Source organism: Chinchilla lanigera, unplaced genomic scaffold, assembly GCF_000276665.1.
Source record: "Chinchilla lanigera isolate Chin_1 unplaced genomic scaffold, ChiLan1.0 scaffold00001, whole genome shotgun sequence".
In the NCBI taxonomy this organism is placed as follows: Eukaryota; Metazoa; Chordata; class Mammalia; order Rodentia; family Chinchillidae; genus Chinchilla; species Chinchilla lanigera.
This window is the reverse complement of record NW_004955402.1, coordinates 11,113,358-11,121,802: the sequence shown is the minus strand read 5'-3', so window position 1 is coordinate 11,121,802 and position 8,445 is coordinate 11,113,358. Positions and strand designations below refer to the sequence as shown.

General features: G+C 36.0%; 1 long non-coding RNA gene across 1 annotated transcript in view; it reads left to right on the top strand.

Annotated features, from left to right (window-relative positions):
- Nucleotides 1–1,681: 1,681 nt before the first annotated feature.
- LOC102029918 overlaps nucleotides 1,682–8,445 on the top strand; it is a 33,378-nt gene continuing 26,614 nt past the window's right edge. Inside the window, exon 1 of the long non-coding RNA XR_259050.2 lies at nucleotides 1,682–1,780. This is a non-coding gene — a long non-coding RNA (uncharacterized LOC102029918). The remainder of the gene's footprint in view (nucleotides 1,781–8,445) is intronic.

Sequence of the window (8,445 nt, the reverse complement as noted above, 5' to 3'; positions counted from 1 at the left end):
AAATAGATCAAAGATCTGATGTAATCAATTTGCCAGGAGTGAGTAGGGGAATACCTACCTCATCCATTATGGCCCCCTTCACCAGCAGACAAATAGACTAGTTATTGGCATGCGTCACAAGGCAGTGATAGTTTCTGTATCAGAATCCTTATTTCACATTGGTGATGTTGCTCAGTGGTAGGGTGCTTGCCTAGAATATGTAAGGTCCTGGGTTTGATCCCTGGTACTAGGAGAAGCTTCACTTGTACACAGTTCATGATGGTGGGTGTATTGCCATGTCATATGCAATGATGGACCTATGTGGCAGTGGTATCCAGTAGAGTGGCACAGGTTTGATTCTAGTTAATTTTATCAGAAAATGGTCTCTTATCGTGGGGAACAATATAAGTCACCCAGATTGCCAGACCGCCAGTTACAATTTTTTTTGTAGTGCATAGCAAACAAAAAATGTTATCTTTAATTTGTGATCTTTCCTCCAAGGAAGGGGCAAATCAGATGGTTAGGCCATTGGTATTCATCCAAGAGTTAGGAAAAACATTACATACCTGACCCTCACAAGTTTTGTATAAGATAAGGATTAAGACTTTTCATTCTGTCCATTGTGATGATGAGACCTTGCCACTCATTCTTCTGGAGTTGTCAGTGTGACCAGAAAGATACTACTACCCAGTGCATACATCAGCTTTCACATTAGTTGAATCATTAGTCTCAGACACTTAGGGGAAACTCTGTGAGGTGAGGGACCTCACTGAGCAAGCCACTTTTCTATAGGTGGCATTTTGCTTCATGTTTCCCCAAAGGGATGGTAGCTACATTCTTGCTGAAGGCTGAAATGTTGCTAGGGTCAGGCTGGCTATGCTTTTGTGTACACCATTTCCATTCAGCTGGTGAGACCTGTTAGACCTTGCCTACATTATTAGTCAATTCCTTGTTGACTCAGCTCAAAATAAACATGTCAGATTGTTGAGTTTCAAGGCTCCACAGATCATGTACTGAGTTTTGACAAGAATAGGCAAATAGTGTTTTTTGGCCTAGTGTTTTTGCAAATAGTGTTTAAATAGTAGGCAAATAGTGTTTTTTTAAAGGAATGGCCATATTGGAGCGATGGTGAGTCTAAAATCCCAAGGAATGCCTCTAGGAGGAACTCTAATGTCCCCGGGAGCTATATTTGTCAAAATCATCAGTTACAGAGACTTGTATTTCGAAGAGGTTATTAGGGTTGTGGGGTCCTGCATGTACGGAATTTGCAATTGCCTGATACATAAATTTCAGTGCAATTGCGTCTGAGCTCTCTAAAGCTCAATGCTGATTTGCAGACTAATGTATGTAAAGGACCAGTGAGAATGCCCATGTGGGGCACATATTATCTCCAACAGCAAAATAGGCTTTGGGCTTTGCTTGTTATTGGGAGGATATTAGGTCCTTTGGGATCAGGAAGACTTCAATTCTACCCTTAATCATCTTTCACTTTAAAGCACCAACGTCAGGAAAGAGGGAAGGAGGAAGGAGTGTGTACAACGCAGTAGGAAACAGCAGCTCAGCGTCGGGTAAGGAAGGCCTTGTATTCACTTGGTTTCAGAGTTTGATGCTCAAACAAGTGAACTTCTGTTTTTATTTTATGCAAAGATCTATCTGGACAGGCAAAGGCATCATTATTGGCACTCTTTATTTCAGGTTTGGTTTGGAGACTCCTGAGTTAAGCCACAAACACATTGCCTTTTGCTGCAGCCACAGATATGTTGCTGCATGTTCATGATAACATCGCCCAGTCTGGAGGAGTGTAAGTAGTAACTAAGGCACCATTGGATGGCTTGTTTTAATTCCATTTTTTGCTTCTCAGCCTTTAAGTATATTTCATTAACCAGTATTAGTTAATACATGTTAATGGTATTCAGTGTGACATTTCAACATGTGCATACCATGAACTGATTGAATGAGGGTCATTAGCATTTGCCTCTCCTTATCACTGCTGTATGTTTGGAGCCTTGAAGCTCCTGTATTCCAGATCTTCATAAAGTATACCATAGATGTGTTATTGGAAAATGCAGTTATCCCTCTGGGATGCTGAACACTAGAACTTACTCCTTCTAACTATGTTTTAGTACCCATCATCCAACTTCTCTTTTCCTACCCCTTCAATCTCTAGAAATAAGTATTTTACATTCAGGTTGAAATTTTTTTGGCTTGCACAGATGAGAATGTAGCATTTGTCTTTCTATTTTAAAATTAACTTTATTAGTGTATTTCAGATATGCATAAAGTTCACATTCATCATAGGGAGTTTGTACCTATGCATCACATATTTTGATTCTCCTTTTCCCTCCATTCCCTCTCCTCCCTTCAACTTCTCTTCTCCTCTTTATATAAAAAAACTTTGTTTTCATTTTTCCTCCCATTCTCTTTTTTCCCTTTCTTCTTTTCCCTCTCCCCTCTCCCTTGTTTCCCTTCCTATATGAACATTTTCTTCACATTTCTCAATATCTATTATACATTTTGGCCCCTATTTTTATCCTTTTTGCTTCTCACACCAGAGAAATGATGCAATATTAAAACATGTGTGTCTGATTTATTTTACTTAAGAGTATGGTCTCAAGGTGCATCCATTTACCTATAAAAGTCTCAATTTTATCCTTCTTTATGGCAGAGTAGTACTCCACTGTATAAAAGAAAACACATCTGCTTTACCCATTGATGCGCATTTGGTCTGTTTCCAAAATTTAGCTATTACAAACTGTGTCTGTATAAATGTGGGTGTACATTATCATTGTGGTATGCTTTTAATTCTTTTGGGAAGATACCAAGAAAGGGAATAGCTGGATCAAATTTATTATTTTTTTATTTTTTGAGGAATCTCCACATGGATTTCCACAGTGATTGCACCAATCTACCAACAGTAGGGAAGAGTTACTTTTTTTCCCCACAGCCCCACCAGGATTTGTTATTAGTTGATTTCTTGGTCATAGCCATTCTTTCTAGAGTGAGTTTCTAGAGTGTGTTTGGAATAGTTTCTGCATCTTCTATTCTATTCCATTGTTTCTTGGGTCTGTTTTTTTGTTTTGTTTTGTTTTGTTTTGTTTTACCAATACCATGCTATTTCTGCCACAGTAGCTTTGTAGTATTATTTCAAGTCAAGTCTTGGTCATAGCCATTCTTTCTAGAGTGTTGTTTTAATTTTCATCTCTCAAATGAATAGTGACGTTGAAAATTTTTTCATATATTTATTTGCTATTGTACTTCTTCATCTGAGAGGTGTCTATTCATTTCAGATGCACATTTTTGAATTGGATCTTTAAATTTGGAGAGGTCTGATTTTTTTTTTGAGTTCTTTATATATTCAAGATAGTAGTCCTTTGTCTTAGGAACAGCTAGCAACAACTTTTCACACTCTGTGGATTGACTTTTCATTCTGATGGTGGTTTCTTTTGTGGTGCAGAAGCTTTTCTAATATGATGAGATCCCAGTTGTTGATTATTTGTAATATTCCCTGTGCTATTGGGGTTTTGTTCAAAAAGTCTTTGCCTATACCTCTGTCTTCAAGAGTTCTACCTGTTCTGTGTTCAGCAGATCTAGTGTTTCTCTTTTAATATTTAGATCTTTGATCCATTTAAATTTTAGTTCAGTGCATAGTGAGAGATATGGGCCTAGGTTTAATCTTTGGAATATGGAAAGCCAGTTTTCCCAGCACCATTTATGAAAGAGTTTATCTATCTTCCAATGAGTTGTTTGGCCCCTTTTTCAAAGATAATTGTTGAGTATGTTTGGAATAGTTTCTGCATCTTCTACTCTATTCCATTGTTTCTTGGGTCTGTTTTTTTTTTGTTTTGTTTTGTTTTGTTTTGTTTTACCAACACCATGCTATTTCTGCCACAGTAGCTTTGTAGTATTATTTCAAGTCAAGGATTTTGGTGCCACCTGCTGTGTCTTTGTTGCCCAGAGCCGCTTTTGCTTCTCCTACCCAAGAACAAGGGGTATCTTTTCATTTTCTGAGATCCTCTACAATCTCCTTTTTTTTTTTTTTGTCTTTTTGAGACAGGGTCTCACTATACAGTTCAGGCTGGCCTTGAGCTCACTTTGTAGTCCAAGCTGGTCTTGAACTTGCAACGATCCTCCTGCCTCAGCCTCCTGAGTGTTGGGATTGCAGGCATGAGCTACCACATCTGGTTACAATCTCCGTTTTCATAGTACTGTAGTTTTTAATGTAAAGATCTTTACTTCTTTCATTAAACTGATTCCTAAGTGTTTCATTTTTTTTGATGATGTTATACAGATTGTGGTTTCCTTAATATCTCTCTCAGTGAATTTGTTATTTGTGTACAGGAGTGGTATTTATTTTTGGGTGTTGACTTTGTTTTCAGCTACACTACTGGATTTGGTTATTAAATCTAGAAGTCTTTTGGAGGAATTTCTGGAATTTTCTATGTAGAACATCATATCATCTGCAAATAATGATAATTTAACTTCTCACTTTCTATCCATACTCATTTTATTTGTTTCTCTTGTCTAATTGTTCTGGCTAATATTTCCAGAACTATACTGAATAGGAGTTGTGATAGTAGTCGTTGTTGCTTGTTCATGATTTTAGAATGAAAGCTTTCAGTTTTTGACCATTTAGTGTGATGTTAGCTATTGGTTTGTCATAGATGATTTTTATCAGGTTGTGATAAAGACCATCTATTCCAATTTTCTACAAGGGTTTTTAAATCATAAATAGGTATTGGGCTTTGTCAAATGCTTTTTCTGCATCTATTGAAATGTTCATGTGGTTTTTGTCCTTGATTCTATTACTATGGTTTATTACATTTATTAATTTTCATATGTTGAACCATCCCTACATTCCTGGGATGAATCCTAGTTGGTCATGGTATGTAATCTTCTGGATGATTTGCTGCATTGTGTTTGCCAGTATCTTATTGAGGGTTTTTGCATTGGTGTTCAATAAGGAGATTGACCTGTAGTTCTCTTTTTTGGTTGGATCCTTCTCTGATTTTGGTATCAGGGTACTATTTGCCTCCAAGAATGAGTTAGGGAGAACTGCTCCCCTTTCAATTTCATTAAAGAGTTTGAGAAGAACTGACATCAAATCTTCTCTAAATTTCTAGTAGAATTCAACAGTGAATCTATCATGACTTGGGCTTTTCTTCATTGGTAGGTTTTTAATTACATCTTCAATATCATTGATTGATATTAGGTTATTTAGAATTTTTATATCTTCTTGATTCAGGTATGGTAATTCATGTATATCTAGGAATCTGTCTTTTTCTTCTGCTTTCCATCTTATTAGAATACAGGTTCTTCAAGTAGGTATTAATTATCTTCCAGAATTCTGCAGGGTTTGTAATTAATTCACCTTTTTTATTCCTAATTGCATAGATTTAAGTCTTGTCCCCCCTTTTTTGGATAAGGTTGGCTAAGCGTTTGTCAATTTCATTTAATCTTTCAAAGAACCAACTCTTTGATTCATTGATTCTTTGTATTGTTTTCTTAGTTTTAATTGGATTAATTTTCCCTCTGATCTTATCATTTCCTCCCTCACACAAGATTTGGGCTTGACTTACTCTTCATTTTTGGGAAGCTCGAGGTTCAACATTGAGGTGTTTATTTTAGTTCATTCTTTTTCTGATGTGGAAATACACTGTTACAAATGCCTCCTGTAGCATGGCTTTAATTGCATCCCATAGGTTTTGGTATGTTTTATTGGCATTATCATTTAATTATAAAAACTCTTTAATTTCTTCTTTAATTTCTCCTGTGACCCATTGGTTACTCAGGAGGATGTTATTTAATTTCCTTGTGATTATGCAGCTTTGTGGTTTCTTTTGCCATTGATTTTCAATTTCAATGCACAATGGTCTGATAGTATCCATGAGATGATTCCAATTTCTTTGCATGCACTTAAGCATGTTCTATGAGCTATTATGTTGTCTATTTTGTAGAATGTCCCATGTACAGCTTAGAAGAATATGCATTCTGGTGTAGGGAGGAACATTCTGTAGACGTGTACTAAGTCCACTTTTTTCAAAGGTTTGGTTCAGTTCTGATATTTCTTTGTTGATTTTCTTGTCTAGTTGATCTGTCTGTTTGTGACAGTGGGGTATTGAGATCGTCCTTTACAATTGTATTAGAGCTTATTTTATTTTTCATGTCCATTGATACTTGTTTCATACAGTTGATTGCACTGGTACATATATATTTATGATTGTTATCTCTTCCTCTGGGATTGTTCCCTTAAAAAGCATATAGTGACCTTCTTTGTCTCTCTTAATCAGTCTTGGCTTGAAATCAACTTTGTCTCCAAATTGAATAACTACCTCTGATTTTTTCTGAGTTCCTGTTGAAAGGGAGTATTGTTTTCCATCCTTTGACATTCAGTGTCTAAATTTCTTTTTGAGTTAAATGTGTTTCTTGAGTGCAGTATATTGTTGGATTTTGTTTCTTGATCCCTTTGCCAATCTGCTTCTTTTGAGTGGTGAATTGAGACCATTTAAACTGATGGTTATAATTGATATATATATATATTAACTTATCCTTGTCACATTGTTTCTTGTTATTAGTTCCCTTTCTTCCTCCTCTGTTTAATTGCTTGCCTTGCCTGATGGATTCATTCTATTGGGCTTCATGGAATTGTAGACTTCATATTCTCTTTTTAGAATATCCTTCACAACATATTGGAGTGCTAGTTTGGTGGTCATGAATTTCTTTAGGTGTTCTTTGTCATGGAGATATCTTATTTCTTCATCAATATTGAAAGATAGTTTTATAGGGCACAGCAATCTGGGTTAGAAGTTTTAATTTAGAGCTTGAAATTCTTCATTCCCAAGCTCTCTTTACTTGGAGGGTTTGTGCTGTGAAGTCTGCTGTGATTCTGATGGGCTTTCCTTTCTAAGTGATTTGTTTATTTTCTCTAACAGCTTTTAATATTCTGTTCTTGTATTGAATTTCTGGCATCTTGACTATTATGTCTTGGTGTAGATTTTTTGACCATGGCTAATTATAATTTTATATGCCTCATTTATTGTATGCCAAGTTCTTTTTCCATGGATGGGAAGTTTTCTGCCATTACTTCTATTAACAGTTTTTTAAAATGTTGTCTGTGTTATCTCCTGCTTTTTCACTGACTCTGACTAATAATATATTATTCTTCTTTGCATTATCTAGTAGCTGCTGGATTGACTTTTCATGGTCCCTTGCTATTTTTAAGAAATATTTCTTTTCATGATCACTAACTGCAAACCTATCTTCTAGATCTATATTCTGTCCTCACAGTGATTGACTGTGCTGTGTATATTTTCAATAGTTTATAATCTCCTGGATATTTGTCTGAATCTGTTTCAATGATTTTATTTCTTTCCTATGTTTGGCATTCATGATCTCCATCATTTTCCTAAGCTCCTGTATTTTTTTTCTGTACCTGCTCTCTATTCACTATGTCCTTGATTATAATCATCATCTCTATTTCTAGTATGATTTTTTTCTAGAGCCTCATTCATCTGCTTTGTTATTTCCACTGTTACTATTTTAGAGAGTTCAGGTGGGCAGTTTTTTTTAATTGTTCCACCTTGCTGCCCCTTGGGTTTGCCCTGGAAGTCTTTGGGTGCCTCTTGCTTCTTTCTTTTCTTTTGTTTCTTTCATTAGTTTAGTTTCTGCATTGATGCTTATAAATTGCTTATGGTAGGTAGATTTATTGCTAGTCCTGAGAACTCCTTAGTAATGTCATCTAATGTAGCTGGCTTTTGGCTTTTGAATCTGTTGCAAGATTCTGTCTCTTCAGTTTATTGGGAATAGTTGCAACCTACTTGGTTTAGCCTCTGATTCTTTGGCACTGGACTATAGTTTTGTTTATGACCATGAGGCAATTTCAGTCTTGGCATACAAGAAAGAACAATTGATTAGAACAACTATGTCGCCTTGGCTAAAGTAGTGCAATCAGTAATAACAAGAACATCAAGCACAGTCTAGAAAATGACAAACTGTGGTATTAATTTGCCACCTTTACCTGTATAAACAAGATTTGTAGTTATATAACAAAACACAAAATGAGCCAGAAAGTTGTATACAGTGAATAACCCCTCAGTGGAGTGATTTTACCCTCAAGACAGAAAATTTAAAAGGGATAGAAGGAAAAATAAAGGAATAGAAGAAGAGAAAAAACAATTAGATGCAAGGCTGAAGGACAAAAGAAGATTATGCAAGCTTTGAGAAACTGGTGAGAAAGACAGAAAGGAAGGAAAGAAGGAAGAAATGGAAACAAGAATGGAACAAAATAACAAAAAACCCACCTAGAAACAATGTTCGCGCTCATAAAAACAAGAACAAACAGTCAAGGAAAAAAAGCAAAGAAAGGAAGAAAAATGTCCACTTCAGGGCATATCTCTGCCATCACAGTAGACAAAGAGGGCAGACAGAGCCAAGATTCATGTTGATTGATCCCAGCAAGCCTGCAGTAGA